Here is a 21,695-nt window from a genome sequence, read left to right as displayed (position 1 = left end):
AGCCGGCGTTTGTCCGCAGACAGCTTCCAGGTCATGTGGCCAGCATGACTAAGCCGCTTCTGGCGAACCAGAGCAGCGCACGGAAATGCCGTTTACCTTCCCGCCGGAGCGGTACCTATTTATCTACTTGCACTTTGACGTGCTTTTGAACTGTTAGGTTGGCAGGAGCAGAGACCGAGCTATGGGAGCTCACCCTGTCATGGGGATTCGAACCGCCAACCTTCTGATCGGCAAGTCCTAGGCTCTGTGGTTTAACCCACAGCGCTACCCGCGTCCCCTCTGGGCTGCTTCTAGGCTGTCACAATTTTGGGATGGAATTTAATCACATGCAGGCAAATGTAGGTTGAGCAATTAAGATTGGCTGGGAGGTCTTGGGAACAAACCTGCTTCGCCAAAACAGTGGTCTTTTTGCTACAAGGAAAATGACAGGAAAAAGCACCGGTAGATGAGGGGTAACACTTGCTTTGACACAACACCATCTAACTTCATGAACCAGTCCATGTTTTCTAATTTCCCTGCAAACAAATCAGGATGAATGCTTGTCACTAGTTTTGCACATCCAGTTTCCACAGAATGAGAGGACAGCTACTACCTACTTCCAAGGGGTGTGCAGCACAAAAATAGACACAAGGGAGGGTCATTCCACATCAAATCAATGCAAAAAACAATGGTTTTGCCACCCACCGTCTCGGATTTTGATGAAACTTGGTGTAGACCCTGCTCTTATGGTTGAAAGAAACCCCCTTATTTTTTTCCCCTCTATCACAAACAGTTTCGATTTTACAGCACTTCAAAGTTTCGTGAAATCTGTGTTTCTGTCCCTCTTGAAATCCTCGGCCTTTTGTACATTTTATTTTTTTCTCCATAACCAATGATCAGATCTCTTTGAAATTTTACACAGAGGTCAATAACATGTGGAGGATTTGAGGGGGGAGAATACACCAGCACTCAAAAGATTTAATAAATACCTTAAAAAAATGTATACCGTATTTTTCACTCCATAAGACACACTTTTTTCCCTCCTGAAAAGTAAGGGGAAATGTCTGTGCGTCTTATGAAGCAAATGCCATGGAGGAGGGATGGGCAGCAGCCATGGCTCCCTTTCCTTCCCTCTTCCGTGGTTAGCTTTAAAGCAAGCAAAGGGGGAACAGCTTACACGCATGTAAGCAGCTCTTGCTCTGCTTGTTTTACAGTAAGGCGGGAGGACGGAGAGACGGCAGCCCCTTCCGCCCCTCCTCCTAGCTGATAGTAATGCAAGCAGAGCCACTTACACACTCTGCGCAGCTCTCATCAGAGTTGATTACCTTACAAGTTCAATGTTACTCAGTTTCTTTGCTGTAGCCTCAGTATCACCTGTAAGTTTTTCATTTTTTCTTCCCTCAACACCATACACGCATTGGGAAAGAAGTATATTCTGCCAGTTATTGTCTGTGGGGGTTGTACAATACCAAGCATATGAGGAAACGGTATTACACAAGAATAGTCATGGCATGGCCAGCAGAATGAAGGTGAAGGTCCATTAGGGTGAAGAAATTTTACAAAAGCATTTTCCTCATCTTGATTAATCTCTGATATCATTCCAAAGTACCACAAATGATCATGCCTGCAAGCGACAAAACATTCAGGATACAGATAATCCGCATTCATAGGAAGTTTGGGGAGGCTGCTGAGGTTGAAAGTGAGAGAGGGTTCTTTATTAATGCTCATTCTTCTTGCTTCAATTGTGCCTGTAGAATTGAGTGGTTTAAAGTTGTGTAATTTGTGAGTTCCAGGGAGTTTGTGCACGTCTCTTTCGAAGGAAGACTATGTCTTTCCTTGCAATATAATGGAATGTGACTTGTGATAGAGGGGAAAAAATTAAGGGGTTTTCTTTCAACCATAAGGGAAGGATCTGCACCAAGTTTCATCAAAATCCAAGACAGGGGGTGGCATGACCGCGTTGAACTGACGTGGAATGACCCGGGAAACAACAAAGCAAGGCGAGAAAAGTGGAGGAAGGGGCAAGCAGGAAGGAATATGTGATTATGTTAGTTAAGCTTCATATCAAAAGATATACCTGCTGGCAGCTGGAAAAAGTCAGGAGTTCCTGGAAGAAGTCACTTAAAATTACATCACCTGAAAATATCTTGGGTGAAAGGGGGACTGAAGTCACTGAGAGGAGGACTGAAAGCCGCACAGAGTGGCTGGGGAAATTCTTGCAAACCAAGAATATCAGGTGACAGCAAGCACGGCACATTTTTTAGCTGGGGCAATTAGAATTAGCTCTACGACATGCTATTTTATTTGTTCATATCTTATGCTAATGCGCTCTGCAATCGCTATAGGAGAAGTAACACATTTCTAAAAGTTGCGGCGTGGGAATGATGTTTGAGTTAACTCTGATTTCAGTTTTCCAGAGAATTTAAAAATCATAATATTTGTACTTCTATTGTCATTGTATCTTCTTTTTTCTTTTTTTAAACAAATCATCACTACGTACGGAATAAACACATCCAGTTCCCCACCGAGATTTTTCACTGCAATAGACATTTATGACAAGCAAATTGCCAGGAAAACATTTACAATGAATATAATTTTCATGTTAAATCAGCATGTGCGCATATATATATATATATGCTTTCGTAGATTTTCACGGGTACAGGAATGCAGGTTTTGGTGTCTTCGGGTGTCTTCCCGTGTAAGAGTCGGGGTGTCTGTGCGACGTTTCGACGAGGTCTCACTCGTCATCTTCAGGCTGGTGCTTTCGGCTTCTTGTTACTGGAACAGAGCAGAGTCTGGTGTTTGAGTTCCTATAAATACTGTTGAGCCAATATCCTCAGAAACCCAAAAGACAAAATCCAGCTGGAAAACCAAGGGGTCTATGAAATACCCTGCAAAGTCTGCCCAGCCACGTACATTGGACAAACAAACAGACGAATAAATGCACGTATCGCAGAACACAAGAATGCCGTCAAAAAAGAAGAAAAAACTTCCTCTCTTTTCCAACACATGAAAGAAACAGGACATGAAATTAATTTTGCAGATTCCAAATTGCTCTTTAACATGGAACATCACCACAAGAGAATAATCATGGAAGCCATCGAGATAGAAAAACACCCCCACAACATGAACAAGCGTGACGACACGTCCCGCCTGCCAGACATCTGGAAATTAGCCCTCCCCACAAAAACCGACACCAGAACCAGAGGCACACAGAACGCCGTCACCAATCAACCACACCAGACCCAAACCCAGACCCTCTCCACAGACATATTACAGACTCCATCCAGTAGCCAAACTATAGTGGCACCTCCGGATGCTGCACCCCCCTGCAATCCCTACACAGATCTGGCTGGCACAAGGCACAAAACCATAGCTCGCCCCTATACACGAAACCAAGCCAGAGCACAACTAAATGCAGCACAGCCTTCTTCTCAGAAAAACTCTTCACAAGCTCAAGAGGTCAAGACACAAAAGCTTTAGCAACTAATCTACACTTAACGACCCACCCAGTGATATTCTGAATATCACTCATGAAATCACCCAAGATATCCCTCAAGTAATTAAGGAACAAAAGAAGAAAAGGCACACTAATCTAGGAACTTCCTCTTTGCCCAAAACGTTGGAGGCTATACACCACACCCCTCAACAGTATTTATAGGAACTCAAACACCAGACTCTGCTCTGTTCCAGTAACAAGAAGCCGAAAGCACCAGCCTGAAGATGACGAGTGAGACCTCGTCGAAACGTCGCACAGACACCCCGACTCTTACACGGGAAGACACCCGAAGACACCAAAACCTGCATATATATATATATATATATATATATATATATATATATATATATATATGGATTTTACAGTTTTATAGCAAGAGACTTGGGGAGCGTGCTTTCCTTCTGAGAAATAAAAGAATGGGATAATTGCTGAGCTGCCGTGAACCATTTGGCAGAAAGCTACTCTCAGTCTCTGAAATCCTCCCTGTGGTGAGTTTTACTTTTTATCCTAAACCCTGAAGCAACTATTAGTTGGTAATAAAGTATTAGTCTGGAAGAAAAGAGGCCCTTATCTTGTCACCGGGCCAGTTGGAAACAGAGATCTGATTGTTCCACACTGAAGGAGTTGTTGGAGATGTGGGAATGGAAGGCTAATTTCAAAACAACACAGATGTGCTTAGGAGAATGAGAAAGAGGACGTACCTGGAAGCTAGGTTAGAGAGGATTTTCTGAATGGAAAGAGAGGCAGCAAATTGAAACCTTCAGATTGAGCTGCTGACTTGGGGAAATGAAGATGGTGGCTGCCACTCTCAACCACTAACCACTTTATCTAGCACTTCTCTTTACAGTGCTGGTTTTCTGCCACCGGGCAGGGGTTGAACTCCCCCCCCCCAAAAAAGCTCAACAATATAGGGTTGTCCTTAAAAAAAGGGGGGGAGTTCCTGCACCTATTTTTCTTGAAAAAAAAGCACTGCTTCAGGGTATGAGGAATATACAGAATGTGAGATCAGAAGGCAGCGTGGAGATATATGAAAAGATGGATTTACATGGTCCTGGTTATTTATCTCTGCTTGCAAAAAGAAAAGGCAAAAAACTCAGCACAGCCAATTGCAAACTATATTTATGATTTGGACAGCTCACTAAAGTTTTGTCAGTAGGTAAATGCCTTGCAGTTACTAAGCTGAAATATAGGCACAACAATCTAATGGGAAGGAATCGGAAGAGGTGCTCTTATTTATAGCTAGGGGGGAAAAATGTCAATATGACTGGGTAGGCATGTGTGCAAGGAAAGCTTGAATATATTGTGAGGATTTTGGTAGTCATGTGTTGATGTATCCTTTATGCCCAGAGATGCATTGCAGTACTCTTCACCATACCTATTAGTAAGGGCTGAACCATTCATTGTCAAGGCGGGAGGCAAATTTCCCCCCTCTGCAACAGTGTCTCCAATTAGTATTTTCCTCAATGGTCAATGTTATCTATTAACTGATACTACTGCAAGCCTTTTTCTTCATCTGCATAGTCCTGAACTGTGGTCCAGCATCAAAGTCGTACACCTGAACTCACTTTCTAGCTTTTTCTCAATGCATACTTGGAACCACGTGATAACTAACGGTACAGATCCAGGGTCCCTCCGGACTGGTGTTTTATGTGGGTGTGGCGCTGTGGGTTAAACCACAGAGCCTAGGACTTGCCGATCAGGTCGGCGGTTCAAATACCCACGACGGGGTGAGCTCCCGTTGCTCGGTCCCTGCTCCTGCCAACCTAGCAATTCGAATGCACGTCAAAGTGCAAGTAGATAAATAGGTACCGCTCTGGCGGGAAGGTAAACAGTGTTTCCGTGCACTGCTCTGGTTCGCCAGAAGTGGCTTAGTCATGCTGGCCACATGACCCGGAAGCTGTAAGCCAGCTCCCTCGGCCAATAAAGCAAGATGAGTGCCGCAACCCCAGAGTCAGTCACGACTGGATCTAATGGTCAGGGGTCCCTTTACCTTTATTCTGAAACATGTTTTTGACACAGTAATGGTGTATTAGGCTTTTCCCGCCTTGTTTTGTTCTGTGCTGCTTCGCCAATACTACTGCTTTCCAGAGAGGACATAGCACAACAGAAGTGGGACAAAAGTAAACTAGAACATGTGTAGTATTAAAGGAGGGCATTTCAGCAACTGGCACAAAATGCTACAGCATGATTGCTGACAGGATTGAGACCTTGTCAGCATGAACACCTCTGCTCAAAAATTTGTATCGGCTGCCCATTTATTACTGGGCCAAATTCAAATTCAAGCTTCTACTATTGGAGCAGTTTCCTTGCAATATCTCTCCCCCCCCCCGTGTTTTTTTCTGTTACGCATACCCCTAAACATTTTGTAAATCTAAGTTTGGCTTTATTGAGGGGCAGTTTTTCAATTTGAGTAGGAAAATGAGAGTACCCCTAAACATTTTTTTTAGAAAAAAGCACTGTACACACACAACCATTTCAATCTGTGGGATTGGCACTTTTTACAAGTGTCACATAGTGTTTGTCCCACGCTTTCAAAGGATCAATATTTCAGTGTGGCAACACCCACACTTTGGAACTCCCTGACATCATCATCATCACCATCATCATATACCACCATCAAAATTTCTCAGGGTGGTTCACAAGATAAAATCTGGACAAAGTCCCTCCTGCACAAAGAAGCTACATTAGATGGGCTTTGCATTTTACAACATTGAGGGTCATAGTGTGAGAATTCCTCAGAGAATTCCACCACACCAGTCACCAGCCTTTCTAGACAGCAGGAAATATCAGAAGAAGTCATTGATAAGAAGCAAGCCTACCAAGATATGAACATACAGTATGTATTTTAATATTTGTTAGTTAATATCCCACAATTTTTTGGGCCGGGGGGCAGAAATAGGCTAATTTGAATGCATGCTGAAGTATGTGTGAGTTTCTACGAGGTGAGACGTAGTGATTACAGCAAGATACTTTATTGAGCAAACAGAACAGAGCAACAGGGGCAAAGCAACTAATAATGTACATATTTCTGAAGGCCTGGGCCACTCACACTCTCAACGTGATTGGCTGTCTAAAACCCCAAGCTGCAAATCATAACTCAGAGCTTAAGAGCCATTGCCAGCAACCCAAACCCTGACAATGCTAGATGATTGGATATCATGTATCGAATCAGAACAGAGGGGCACATAGTCCTAGTCCGGACCACTGAGTACATAACACATACTTTCTGTAAACTGCTTGGTTTTTTATGATTAAGCAGTATATAAATCCTGTTTAATACATAAAATCAGAGAAAACAACCCAGTACTTGCTGAAAAGGAGAACTTCTAGCAGCTCTACAGGGGTCCAACACACTTAGTAAATTGTATACAAATTTGAGCATGCCCCACTGGACAGTTTGTTCCAAGCGAGTTAGATAAATTGCTCTGAATGTTGAGAATGCTTATTTTAAACGGCGCAAGAGTCTGCGCTGAACAAATTGTATAATAAATATGTCAGCACTGATAAATTACAGTGTTTGTGTGTATTTTGCTTAGCATGTAGCGCTTGCCTCCCATCCCCTTGGATCATCCTCAACATGGGATGCTGCTGTTCTTAAGGATAGGGGCAAAGTATATTTGAAAATCATTCACATGCTACAGTAAGTAACCACCAGCTTAATCCCAAATTAATGAGCCGTATCTGTGCCTGATGTTTGAAAGAGCAGAAACAAAACTGCATTTTGATGTTGGGAAAACCATATCATTGCGGCTAGATAATCCTTAGCAAGTCTCAAGATTTTTTTTTATTTTTTTAATTCACTGTTATCAGTAATTGTTATTGGCTTTTATCCGAATGTATTACACATGCCTGAAATGTTATTACAATTAAACAGTGTTTAAAACGGTGGCTGCTTTTTGTGATCTATTCTTGCTTGGCCAGTTTAGCACTCTAAAGGTAGTTACAGGTGTGGCAAGTTGCAAGACTCATTGTGAATCACTGAAGCCAAAAGCTGACCATGTTTATTTTAATAAGGGGGAAATGAACCGGGATGGGGAACCAAAGCCTCAAAGCAAATCCTTAAAGTGTTTCGGCACGCAGAACTAAATTTATCTGGTTTTTGCATTCAGCACCAGTACAGCATCCCAGCCACCAAGAGTGATCTTGTCAAGGACATAGGGGACTGCTGAGGAAGAAACTAGGAAAAGCTAAAGGCACCCTAACCGTGCTACAGTGCCCAAGATTTGCTGGGAAAAAGCTCTCTATAATTAACCAACATAAAACTGGTATAAATTTGTACAGCTGTTTTGTTAGTTTTGTTAATGGCTGGTTTTGTGGTTTTAATTTTTTTATTCTAATGATAGTGTTAATCGTGATTCACCCTGAGACCATCAAATGACAGCTAGAAGCAACATCAGCAACAACAACAATTATAATACAGGCAGGGACCATTTTAGACGTGTCTGATATGTGCATGACCACGCTCAACCCAGAAGTGACACAAATGCACCACAAAAAGGGGCAGAGTGGGAGGAATGGGGTGTTTGCAGACTGTTTCAATGGTTTTTTAAATATACACAATTTCACTTAAACACATGGTGCCTTGGAACTTAACCCCTGCGTAAATTGGGAGTTGCCTGTGCCTTGTCATTCCTTTGTCATTGTTGCATAGTCAGAGGTACTCAGGAGAAAAGTGCTGAGATCTTAAGAGTGGTTGCCCTGAGTTAATAATAACCTCTTGAGGGCAGAATTACACAGTAACCAGGAAAAGGTGCCCCCAGACCAACATTTCCTTTAGCAATGCAGATGTGGTGCTCTTCAGATGTTGTTGTTGTTGTACAATTGCCATTGGCCCAGTATACCTGAAGGAGCGTCTCCACCCCCATCGTTCTGCCCAGACACTTAGGTCCAGTGCCGAGGGCCTTCTGGTGGTTCCCTCACTGCGAGAAGCAAAGCTGCAGGGAACCAGGCAGAGGGCCTTCACGGAAGTGGCGCCCACCCTGTGGAATGCCCTCCCATCAGATGTCAAAGAGATAAACAACTATCTGACATTTAGAAGACATCTGAAAGCAGCCCTGTTCAGGGAAGTTTTTAATGTGTGACATTTCATTTCAATGTATTTTTTAATCTTTGTTGGAAGCCTCCTAGAGTGGCTGGGGAAACTCAGCCAGATGGGGGGGGTACAAATAAATTATTATTATTATTATTATTATTATTATTATTATTATTATTATTATTATTATTTATTGCCCCTGAATATTGGCCATGCTGGCTGGGGATGGTGAGAATTGTGACCCAGAATATCTGGATGGCACCTAGGGGACTGGCTGGACAGGAAAGAGTGGTGGGTGCCAGCCGCCCAAGAACCCCCCAGGGATGACACAGAGGAAGACTTCCTCTGTGGTGGGACACAGAGGACCAGTCTGGGGAAAGGGACAAGCTGGGAGGTGATAGAAGCAGGAGGTTTGAGTGAACATGGGGGGAGGGGTGGGGTCAGAAGGAGAAAGCCATTCTAGGACAGGGATGAGTGCCAAGGGTCGCAGTGTGAGGACAGAGCGGAGCCAGACACTGCTTCAGCAGCTGGACAGCTCCCCTTCACGGAGCTCTCCTCCTCTACTGACAGACAACCAAATCATGAGGAGCCTTGCACATCGCTGAGACAGAACCAGAGGGAGATCCTTTCCCCTTGTAAGAGTCTACGGCTGCTTGGGAGACGGCTAGAGTAGGAAGGAGGGTCCAAACATCAGCAATGTCTTCAACTAGGGAAGATTAGCTTAGATAAACTCCACTGGTTTTTTTATCTTTGTGAATAAAAGCTGATTGCAATTCGCATCTTGAGTCCTTTTCCTGACCTGTGGATGAATCTGCGTTCCTGACACTACCCCAGTCTAAACTCTCGACATCCAGTAGGCACGTAGAGTGTTAGAATTTAGAAGCCAAATGAGAACTTGGCTGTTCCTAACTGTTTGTTTGTTTGTTTGTTTTGTTTTGTGGGTTAAGTGAGCTTATGGAATTTTACTGTTCCTTGCTCAGAGATGCACTAAATAAACAACCACCTGGAAAGGGCCACTACTTGTTTCCTAGTAACACACATTCCATCATTACACATCAACTGAATCACAGTTGTATAAGCATACCTTTAAAAAGGAAGCATGAATCATGCATTGCAAGGTGTAGATTGTTAACGGCAAATAGCCAGGTTGATGTCAGCAGAAAGCTGTTTGTGATACCTTTAATTCTGGCAGAGAGTGGGGGGGAAGGACCACACTTTTCTTTTGGATGCTGAGAGTGGGAGAAATGGGTGGCTTAATCACAGCACTTTAAAGAAGGAAGTAGGTTTGTGATCTGTTTTGCTCCTGCTGGCTTTCTTTCTCTGGACCGGTGTTTTCCTGTAGTGTACAGCTTTTTACATTCAACCCAGTGTCCAACCGTGAGATCTGATAATATTTTTAAGACTTTAAAATGAAGGCTTTAAGTTTCTGAAATGATGGGTTTGAGTGTGAATAGGATGCGTTCCAAAGGGCTTTTATCATCAACCATAATCTTCTCTTTTTGTGTGTAATAATGTTTTCTTCTTTCTCCCCTCGTATAGGAAGTTACATTTGTTACTCAACAATTATATTCCAATTCAACAAAACTAGCGACGTCCTGCTCACCCAACATCAAATTACAAACAACTGAGGTTTAAGGTTTCTCCTTATCTAATTTCATCCTCTCTAACATGTTTCTTAATATATTCTGCTGTTTCCTTACACTTGAAACCCCGCTGTGAACTTCGCATATGGGAAATATCAACCATAATCTTCTAACAGCAAAGGGAGGAGGAGGAATGAGAGAGCTAGAAAGTAACAGAACTAGGAAAAAGGCATACCTCACTAGCAGCAAAGGCGCAGCCCAGGTCACTTCCCCAAACCATGCCCATTGCACAATGGTAAAATTCTCATTCATTGCTCATTCCACTCTTTCCTCTACCCCCTGCCCACCTGTGGAATGTGTCACCTGGAAGGCTACCTTACCCAGAAAGCAATGCAGTCCTTGGGCTGAAAGACATTCCCCACCCCTGCTTGAGAATAGCCACACTCCCATGTCATTGATGCATTGTTTCAACAACCAAAAACTTTGTTGCTGAGGTATACCAGCGTAGAGTTCAGGAGGGTTGTTTTGTAGTAGGTGACGTGACAGAAAAGGAAGAAAGGAAGGGGGAACAAACAGTGCAGCCTGTTTTCTGTCTGTGTCATGTTTACATGGGTTCTTTCATAAATGTGCTCTGTTCTGTTTCATAAAATTATAGGTGTCAGGGAACTGACATCGGAGCTAGAGGCGGAGGGAAGGCTCTCAAATGATGCTGGAGAAGGGCCCAGCAGGGAGAGAGGCAGCTCCGCAGATGGGGAAGCAAATCAGCGCAACACCAGGGATATAGAGGGGCTGATGGGGGAATCGGCGAGAGGGCTCCAGGACTCTTCACCGGACACCAGCGGGGAGAGCACGGGTCCTCCGCTACCCACGCCCACCCTGCGCAGAAGACTTCCGCACAGAGAGAGTAGGAGACTGGGTGTCAAACAACTTTTATGTTGGAAAAGATTTAAGAAACGCCCACTGACGGATTCTGATAGCGACTGAGGCAGCCACGAAGTGAAGGGCTGCCCAGACTGAAAGGTTTAGCAAGGCAACAAAGCCTGGAGAGGCGGCAACTTACGCCCGAGCAACCCATACACAATACAATAGGTGATGTTGGTCTGGCACAAAAAAACCATGTTGCTGTGTTTCTTTCCTAAATGATTGCAGACTGACTGCTTAATGATAACGTACGAGGTTTGGGCATCAAGACGACTAGTCGGTAGCTGTCTGTGTAATCTCTTTTTTCTCTCCTTTTTGTGGGTGAGAATAACAGTTGCCTGCCTCCAGTCTCTCAGAATCCCTTTAATACCCTGAGATGCAATTTGCCTTGCCCCCAAAATTCATTTAGAGTGGCTAGGCACTCTTCTATCACCTTTTTACCTGTTACCTCACTACCTTTCAACACCAACCTCTGTTTTTCACCCAAAAGAAGCCTGCACCAAAATTCCCATTTAAATACTTATTGGTAAATCTACATTTTTCCTCTCAAAATACACCTTTCTAAATATATTTGTCTTCAAAATATGTATTTCCAAACATATATTCTCTCAAAACAGTTGATAACTGAATCCCAAACCTTCATTGGTCTCGGAGGTGTGGATCAAGTCAGTTCATACTGGAATTTCTCAATTTAATTCCTCAACTCTAGAATTCTGGAAGCAGCTAGAGTCTTTCTGGCTGTGATGTCATAATGTTTGTGTCTCCTGGACAAATCAGGTTGACCTGTCTTGCTTTACTGCTTAAATATTATAAATATTAAGTGGTTTCAAAATCCTTTTAAATTAATAAAATTAAATGTTCTAGGGTCAACCCCCCACCCATCCTCAATAGAAGTTTTGAAGAGAGCTTACGGTCCTTGAATGGTACAAAACAAAGCCTAACTGGTTAAATTTCTGTTATGTCTGTTGGCCAACCAGTCTTTCATTAGATGTATTGGGGGATAATATTCAAGAATGGTTGACTGGGGAACTAATCGAGGGGAAATAATGCTTGGCAGAAGGTCCACTGACAATTAGGAACCACTCTGTGTTTTTTAAGTGCAATACCAATCAGAGCAAATGACACATGTTCAATAAAGGGAAGGGATAGAAAGGAACAGTAGAAAAAAGCAAATGCCAGATTTTGAGAATGAACACTTCTAGCTGAAATTCTGTTGGCGTAGATTCAGGAGAGAGGGGTGCCCAAGTTGTTGGGGCTTTGTCTCCTAACAGTGTCCAGCTGTATCTATTTGTATCCTGGTAAATAAAAGCAAGTGTTATATTTTAAACCTCCAGTGCTTTTTACTGCAAAGGAAACTAAATACTGATACCTGTGGACATTCTCTTTGCTCAGGGAAGTGAAGAGCATGTAATGATTCCATATGGAAAGTGAAGCATTAACAGACCCTTGTTGCTCAGTTTGAATGCTAAGCCAGGGAGGAAAAGGGGGATATTATACCAGGGCATCATTTACGAGATGTTGCAACTTTAAAACCATCTAGGAATAGCCACCGTCTCAGCCAAAGGCTTTCCCCCCTCATGTCAACAACAGGAATGTGAGGAGACTCACATTGTGTCAGGTGTCATTGTTTCTGAGCCACAGCTTGACATGATGGAATGGGCGGGGGGGGGAATAACATCTGCATGAGAAACGAATGGCTGAAGGCCTGGCGCCGACAGAAAATGCTGCTGCGGTAAGATATGCAAAGAGCAACAGCCCCACTGAGACAAACCCATTGCAACCTTTCTGAGCTGGCCAGAGGAAGGCTTGGCAGTGACGTCTTGGAGAAGGCTGCTTGCTGCTGAGGCTCCGGCACATACCAAAGTGACAGCACAAAGGTTGAGGGCATCTAACAATAAAGAGTTCCAGACAGTAAAGAGATCACTTTGTGCTCTTTGGAACAAAACGTTGCTCTGCGTTGGAAAGAGTCCCATTGGATTCCACTGGCTCCTGCTCGATGGAAGCCATGGCAACAAAGGAAGCAGTTTGCCCTTAGGATTTCAAGGGTTTGGACTAACCATAAAAGTTATCCTCATTTGGAAATGAATGCATAGTGATATGGGTGGGGGCAAGATGAGAGCGGGGGGAAAATCTGTGTGCAATATCTCCAGCCACTGAATACTTCTCTCCATCTAGAAGTATTTCCCAATACAAAGTGGAACCTCAGTTTTCAAGCGTTTCAGAAGCCGAACAATTCGGAACCCAAACGCTGAAAACCCGGAAGTAATTGCTTCTGTTTTCGAATGTGCCTTGGAAGTCAAACGGCTTCTGAGGCGCGTTTCTCCATTTTTTCAATGGATTTTGCAGACCGCCAATGATTCTCAGTTTTCGAACGTTTTGGAAGTTGAACGGTCTTCCGGAAAGGATTAGGTTCGAGAACCGAGGTTCCACTGTACATAGTATTGTAAGTTGGGGGGCAGGCAGGGCTGTATGTCTGAGTTTTCCAAAGCAACTACTCCATTCCCAACTTAAGAATGGAAAGTGAAATACAACAAAAGAGGTTTAAGGATGCTCTCAAGGCAAATCTTAAAAAATGCAGTATAAGGACGGAATATTGGGAAACACTGGCCTGTAAGCGCTCCAATTGGAGAACAGCCCTTACCAATGGTGTCATGGACTTTGAAGAAGCACGAACTCAGGATGAAAGGGAGAAATGAGCTAAGAGGAAGGCACGTTTGGCAAATCCTCACTGTGATCAACCCAGAAACCTATGTCCCCACTGTGAAAGGACGTGTGGATCCAGAACTGGCCTCCACAGTCACTTATGGACACACTGTTAAGACTGTGTTCATGGAAGACAACCTTACTCAGCCACGAGTGATCGCCAAAGAAGATGCCCGAGTCCTTTCTAATTCCTGGCTGCAAGTGCTGGAATGGCTAGGCAAGTTTCTTGGCAATAGCCTAAGTATTGGTTGTTAAGGTAACAAAGTAAGTGGCTCTATGACAGAGGACAATGGGTGGGTCTCCCTCCCCCAACTGTCAGTTAGAAAGACAAAAGCCAGAGTTGAGGTTTGTGAGCTAGGAGATGGAGACTGCAGGCTGGGCAGCTGAGAGATAGAGCCATGCCTGATTCCTGGTAGAATCCAAGGCTGTGGCTATTGGGATAAGTAAGACTCTCCTGGGGTTTTAATTCTGTGAACCCCTCCATCACAGGCTCAGGTTGAATGTGTGTGTAAATAAACTGCCAAGAGGAAAAGGGACAACCATTTAAAGGCATCTTGAAAAAATAGGGCTGAGAATGGGTTGATGGGCGCTTGAGCCTGTTGAAAATAATTCTGAAGAGTTCCTATGTTACAGAAGTACTATTCTGCAATACAAAGAGACAGAGTGGAGTATTACGTCTGGCCTGCTTCCAAATACATTTGGATTGAGTGGTTCAAGAGGGCTTCAAAATGAATTATGGGGCCATTTCTTTAAATAAAACAGATATAATTACATGTTTCCTTAAAAGATATGAAACATAGCAGTATGAAACATGTCCCAGTATGGGACAATTCAGAATTGGGAGGGCAAAAATCAAAAGGACGGAAGAAGGATAACAAACAAAGGAGGAACAGAAAGACAAAGCAACCTGAAGCACTATGCTCTCCAGCCATAAAACTATCCATAGCTGCCCAATCATTAAAGCAAAAGTGTGTGCATGTAACAAGGATATACTTATGGTCCCTATGCATAGTATGACTTTTGTTAGGCAGCCAATGTTATATTAGGGTCGTTGTTCTGTCTTTGATAATGCTCATTTTCTGCTGAGGTTAAATCAGTTTAGACACCATCTAGTCTTACATTGTAATTATTATTTTTCTATCAGTTAGAATCAGCTGCCAATTTATGGCATCTAGTGACATGCATTAGAAACCAAACTGACAGCAACAAACAGTCCTGAACAGGAAGATCTTGGTGTGTATTCCCTACTCAGGAGATGGGGCTGATTACAAGGGAAGCACATTTTCTCAAGCCCAAATTCAAACCCTGCTTCGGCTCAGTCTTCCATGGGCAGTGAATGGATTAGTTCTCCCCCCATTCCACTTTCCTTACAAAAACCGAATGGTGTATTAAGGAGAAACGTTATTCATGTTAGCTCCCAAAATTCAATTGTCTTTTCATTACAGGCATTTTATTAAATATGCTATGGTCTGATGATGTGTGTACAGATGAATATATATGAGAAAATGAGAACAGAAAGTAGAACGGTAGAGTTGGAAGGGACCACAAGGGCCATCTAGGCCAACACCCTGCAATGCAAAAAACTTCTGCCCCATGTGGGCCTCAAACCCACAACCCTGAGATTACGAGTCTCATGCTCTACCAACTGAGCTATCCAGCAGCTAGAGAAGAGAAGAGGAACTGCTGGGTTGGACCATCTAGGCTAGGGATAGGAAGCTGTTACTCTCCAGATGTTGCTAGACTTACAGCTTCTGTCTTCTTTTCTTCTTCTTCCTTGGTGATCACTCGTAGCCGAGTAAGATTGTCTTCCATAAACACGGTTTTAACAATGAGTCCATAAGTGACTGTGGAGGCCAATTCTGGACCCACATGTCCTTCCACACTGGGAACATTGGTCCCCGGGCGGGAGTTGATCACAGTGTGGATTTGCCAAGTGTGCCTTCCTCTTAGCATGTTTCTCCCTTGCGTTCTGAGTTCGAGTGTCTTCAAAGTCCATGACACCTTTGGTAAAGGCTGTTCTCCAACTGGAGCACTCGCAGGCTAGTGTTTCCCAGTTGTCAGTGTTTATACTACATTTTTTTAGCTTTGCCTTGAGAAAGTCTTTAAACCTCTTTCGTTGACTACCAGCATTACACTTTCCATTTTTAAGTTCGGAATAGAGTAGTTGCTTTAGAAGATGATAATCAGGCATCCGCACAACATGACCAGTGCAACGAAGTTGATGTTGAAGAATCATTGCTTCAACACTGGTGATCTTTGCTTCATCCAGTACACTGATATTAGTTCACCTGTCTTCCGAAGTGATATGTAAGATTTTTCGGAGACACTGTTGATGGAATCTTTTGAGGAGTTGGAGATGGCGTTTGTAAGTGGTCCATGTTTCACAAGCATACAGTAAGGGTGGTAGTGCAGTAGCTTTGTAAACAAGCATTTTGGTTTCCCTGCGAATGTCCGAATCCTCAAACACTCTGCACTTCAATCAGAAGAAAGCCGCGCTCGCAGAGCTCAGGCAATGCTGGATTTTGGCATCAATGTCAACCCTTGTGGGAAGATAACTGCCTAGGTAGGAGAAGTGATCAACATTTTCCAACGTTACACCATTGAGTTGGATTTGTAGCGTTGCAGCGGGATTGTTTTGTACTTGTTGGTGCAGCACTTTGGTTTTTTGGATGTTGAGCGACAGGCCAAGCTTTTCGTAAGCTTCTGCGAAGATATTTAGAATGGTTTGGAGGTCATCCTCTGAGCGTGCACACACTATGTTGTCATCAGCATACTGAAGCTCTATGACGGAAGTTACAGTAACCTTACTCTTTGCTTTCAGCCTGCTCAGATTGAAGAGCTTTCCATCTGCTCAATACATGATTTCTACTCTGGTGGGGAGTTTCCCTTCGACAAAATGTAGGATCATGGCAATGAAAATAATGAACAGAGTTGGGGCAATAACACAACCCTGTTTAACACCTGTTCCCACTGTGAATTGTTCACTTTGAGAGCCATTGTTATCTGTGATTGTTGCTGTCATATTATCATGGAGGAGCCAAATGATGTTTACAAATTTATCTGGGCAGCCAATTTTCAGAAGGACAATCCACAGGGCATTACGATTTACAGTGTCGAAAGCCTTACTCAGGTTGATAAACACCATATACAGAGGTTGGTTTGGCTCTCTGCATTTTTCCTGAAGCTGTCGAGCAGTGAAAATCATGTCCACTGTCCCCCTAGAAGGCCAAAAACCATTTTGGGATTCAGGAAGGGTTACCTCGGATATTGTTAAGAGATGGTTTGCTAAGATCCTTGCTGCTAGAATTTTGCAGGCCGCAGCTAATAGAGAGATGCCTCAATAGTTTCCACAATCAGTTCTGTCACCTTTTTAAAAGAAATTGATAATTTTGGCATCCCTAAAGTCTGCTGGGATCGCTTCTCTTTCCCAGATTTTTTTGATGAGCTTGTGAAGTTGTTGTGTAAGTTCAATTCCACCCACTTTGAAGATTTTAGCAGGTATTCCATCAGGTCCACTAGCTTTGTTGTTTTTCGTTTGGTTAATAGCTGTACACAATTCTCCCAGTTTTGGAGATACTGCAAGCTCATCTCTAACTTATTTTTGCGGAAATTGTGAGAGGACCTCAGCAGCTACGGGGGAGTTGCAGTTAAGGAGATGTTGGTAGTGTTCTTTCCAGTGCAATAGCTTCTTCATCTTTTAGAAGTGTGGTACCATCTGCTGAGCGTAGGGGGCATATGCCATTATTTATTGGCCCATAGATGGTCTTTGTGGCTTTAAAGAAACTCTGTGCATCATGAGCGTTGGCTAAGTGCTGGATCTCTTGAGCTTTTTTCATCTACCAGGTGTTTTTTAGTTCTCTGCTTCTTCTTTGAACCTCAGCCTTAGCGTTGGCATAGGTTTTTTTCTTAGTGGCAGTTTCTATCTCTTTGCCAGATCTGAAAGGCCTTCCTTTTCTTGTCAATCATGTGTTCAATCTCACTGTCATTCACCCAAGGCGGTAAAGTCAAAGGGAAGGAGCTAGACAAAGAATGATTCCAAGAAGTCCTCAACGGCACAACAGACGGATGATAGCAAGTGATATCTTACAACGGCTGCGAAGGCGGACGAAGGCTGCAGCAGATAGGATCTACCGGTTCGTTGTCACTACTTATGCCATCGGAACAGAGCCCTACTGCAAAGACAGCTCCTGTCACATCTACTGACCACACTGACTGGGACTAATGGGAATTGGAAGTCCAACAATGCCTGGAGGACCACAGGGTCACCATCCCTGATCTAGGCCAAAATCCTGCCTCCAACATTCTGTGCATTCACAAGCAGGTCAGACAGGTGATCCCCTTTCTCTGTTGTGTGTTCCCAGGTGCCTCTGTAGGAAGCACCATTTAGCTATACAGTCAAAGCTTGGTTCTCAAACGGCTCAATTTTTGAACGTTTTGGCTCCCAAATGCCAAAAACCCGGAAGTAACTGCTCCAGTTTATGAACAATTTTTGGAAGCTGAATGTGCCATGTGGCTTCCGTTTTGAGTTTCCCTATTGTATTGAAGCTTCCACTTTCAGTTTTTGGTTGTCAAGCGTTTCGGAAGTCGAACGGTCTTCTGGAATGGATTACGTTCAACAGCCGAGGTTTGACTGTATCTACAAGCTGCTCCAGCTTTTAAAATGATGGCTTGTTTAGTTGGCAGTACAACTACTAAACTAGACATTCCCAATATATTATACACAGGAATGTAAGAGAAGGTAATGCAGGTATTTAGGTGTTGTTTCAAATACTACTAAAATCCAGTTTGTTCATTGTGTCCACGTTCATCCCAATAATAATTTTGCACTCTTGTAAGAAGCTCTGCTCCCACTCCTATGTAAATGGCTAGATTTTAAAAAGGGGTCTGAAAGTCACATGAGGGGGATTTGGTGCCAAGAAGATGCCTCTAGGTCACTCAGCACATTCGCTGCACAATTCCTGAAACTTTCTGCATGGCCGTTTGCTTTTTATTTATTTACTACCTACCTGCCTGCATTTTTGCAGCTTTCCATAAAACATGAAAATACGGTATAAAACAATAAAAACGATGAATTGACTATAAAGCTCTGAAACACAATCATGTACTTAGAAACATAGGATGCAGCCTTAAACTGACATAGGCCATCGCTCCATCTACCATCGTTTGTCAGGGAGACATTGCCTGGGATCTTTTGTATGCAAGGCAGATGCTCTGCCACTTAGCTTTGTGAATTGTGTCGGGGAGCCCTCTGCATGAAGAGTTTATAGTCAGCACCACTTGCTTGGCCTCGCTACCAAAACTATCAATGTCTCTGGTAGAACCCCCTGGAAGGATTATTCATCAGAATATCTAAAGCCATCTCAATCCCAAACCCAGGTCAAAATCCAGATGAAATGGATTGCATGCATAGAGTTTGGATTTTAATCTCCTCCAATTCATTTTCTATATTGATGTGTGTGGTTTCCCCTCACCCCACCCCCTACTCCCTGCCATCCCAATAGGCTATGATTCCAGAATTAACCGTGGCTGGGAGAAATGTGTATCTTTGAAAGAGTGAGGGTTCAGCTCTCCTCATCCATGTCTTTGCTCTTCAAACTCTATGCACAGTTGGAGAAGGCCTCAAATGAATCTTCTACCCTCACATGTAGTTTGATTTACCACACTGTCTGTCTGTCTGTCTCTCTCTCTCTCTCTCTCTCTCTCTCACTCACACACACACACACACACACAAAACACACACACGGATCCCTACTTAGTCTATCTCATTTCCAGAAAAGATAACTCTTTGTGTTTGTGCACTTAGTTGCTTTTGTACCCAAGGCTCAGAAAAGCAGTCTCTTATGAAGTTAACCTAGCCTTTGAAGTAAAGGTTTCACAAATTACAATGACTGTTCGGATTTTGTTTTAATTTCATCTGCTTTGAAGTCAGGTCCTTTTGCTGTTTCCCGTTTTTTGGCATCAGATACACACTGACATATGGTTAGGTAATATCTTCTATAATAATTCATTTCACAGTTTACATTGCTAACCACAGTCTGTGTCCAAAAGGGATTAATTCCACACACACCGCACACAGTGTTTTCTACAATCAGACATTGTGGTTTCTCTCTAGAACTCATGAGAATGTTCACTTTAAATTATTCAGAGCTAGATTAATATGTATGTCTAGAAGGAACTCCTACAATGCTGGGGTGAGTTTGAGAGAAGGTAGATGCAAAGATGACTTGTTAAAGTACGTAAGTAAATAAATCTGGCTTCTCTATTTAATATAAAAAATAAAGAAGACACAATGTATAAACACAGTATTTAAACACAGTTTTCTCAGACTAGAATTAGTGGACAAAAAGAAATGAAATTGCTAAAATTCCATTCACGATACAGCTTAAATTCCTTCTCTGCAGTGTTCAGCGGACATTTTCACAAGAGTCAGTAAGGATAGCCTTTCCTCCACTTTTGTAAATCAAACGCAATAGCTATATTAATACGAACTTGTTTTCAAATGACTTTTTTTGCTTAAAAAACTCTCTGCTTTTCCTCTGTTGCTTTAACGAGATTCAGAAATCTCACACTCAAAAAGTACTTTTATCACTACTCGTAAAAAACATCCTGCACTTGGGATTTCTGAATGAGTAGTTTCTAGAACAAAATCAAAGGAAAAAATCTGTGAAAAATCTAAGGGGTGTGCAAGAATTTCCTTTTTCTTTTCACTCTTCCATTTGTTTTAATTATTAAACTTTCCATTAAGTTTGCTATACATCCAATGAAATAACATTCACTCATATTTGTGGTCCTAGAACCAGGAACCCACACAGGCCTTAGGCTGAGATACCTTGAATTATGCATTCTCAGACCTCTATCACTTTGCAAGAACTGCAGGAAAAATCTGAGGCATGCTAGAGCTTAGATAGGAACTATTTATGTCAAAACTTTCTGGAAGATCTCAAGAGACGCTTAGACTAGGACAAACATGCCATCTCACGCCACCCCAATCTCCCAGCAGTGCGAGATTCCAGGGGTACCAGGCATGCTTATCAGGGTCTGTGTTTCCTTTGGACAATGAGGCACAGCAAAAACTGTAGTGTCTTTATGATGTATGGCTTATTTACACATATATACAACCTGGGCTTACTGCGGATGGATTCAAAACATTACACTCAAAGCGGGTTCCATCTCTCTCACAGCTGCAGTACTGGATCCAAACTGCCAACCCCCGTCGTACTTTGACTCTCCTTTGTCCAGCTCACAAACTGCTTGCAAAACCCCACCACCACTATTACATTAGCCCACTGCAATTCCGAAAGTCCAACTCCCACCTCTGCAATGTCTTTTGCTAGCAACCCAGAGACCAGGGCTTGGCTCCACCACTCTGTGTCCAGCAGAGAAGCTTGCCTTGTTGATGGCCCATCACCTTGTCTACTCTCTTACTGATCCATCTCTTCAGGCTATTACTTCATCAGGAAGCTAGCCTGGATTTTTTTAAAAAGGGCTTAAATTTAAAACGCTAAATTCAATGTCTGGCACCCCAGAATTAGGAAGAAAGTCCAGGAACCCCAATAACTTGTAACACTATGTATTTACCTGCTTAGTTTGTGTGTCAGCCCAGCTCACTTCTGTTGAGTTGATGACAGTGATGATGTTGCAGTGTTGTAAAACGGTTGAACCTCAGCAAGTGCTGATAGGAAGCATTCGGCCACAAATCTGTCCTGCTGGGAATAAAAAAATACAGTGAAGCAATCTCTTCAGAGCCCCTCTGATGCACAGAAGGGAACAGAAGTATGTAACATTAGTCTCTGCAATGGACAAGGAACATGAAGCTTCTGAAAAGGCTAGGCCTAGTATAAAACTTGGAACCTGGTCCTCCTGCCTTTGGGCAGCAAAAGACATAAGTACTTTTCTTATGCATGTCAGACTTCTGTCCTAAGACCCAGTAACCCAATCCTAGTGTGGAATTGTAAAATCAATAAAGAAATAATACCTA

General features: G+C 43.0%; 1 long non-coding RNA gene across 2 annotated transcripts in view; it reads right to left on the bottom strand.

Moving 5' to 3' along the window:
- LOC309535210 overlaps window positions 1-21,359 on the bottom strand; it is a 170,613-nt gene extending 149,254 nt beyond the window's left edge. Inside the window, exon 1 of one of the 2 annotated variants that reach the window (XR_014221118.1) lies at window positions 21,296-21,359. This is a non-coding gene — a long non-coding RNA (uncharacterized lncRNA). Of the gene's footprint in view, window positions 1-1,304; window positions 1,786-21,295 lie in introns of those variants that run through there. The other variant, XR_014221119.1, reaches the window with a different exon arrangement.
- Window positions 21,360-21,695: the final 336 nt, after the last annotated feature.

The sequence above is a fragment of the Podarcis vaucheri genome, assembly GCF_965113315.1.
Source record: "Podarcis vaucheri genome assembly, chromosome: 6".
NCBI lineage: Eukaryota > Metazoa > Chordata > Lepidosauria > Squamata > Lacertidae > Podarcis > Podarcis vaucheri.
This window is presented reverse-complemented; position numbering and strand designations above follow the sequence as displayed.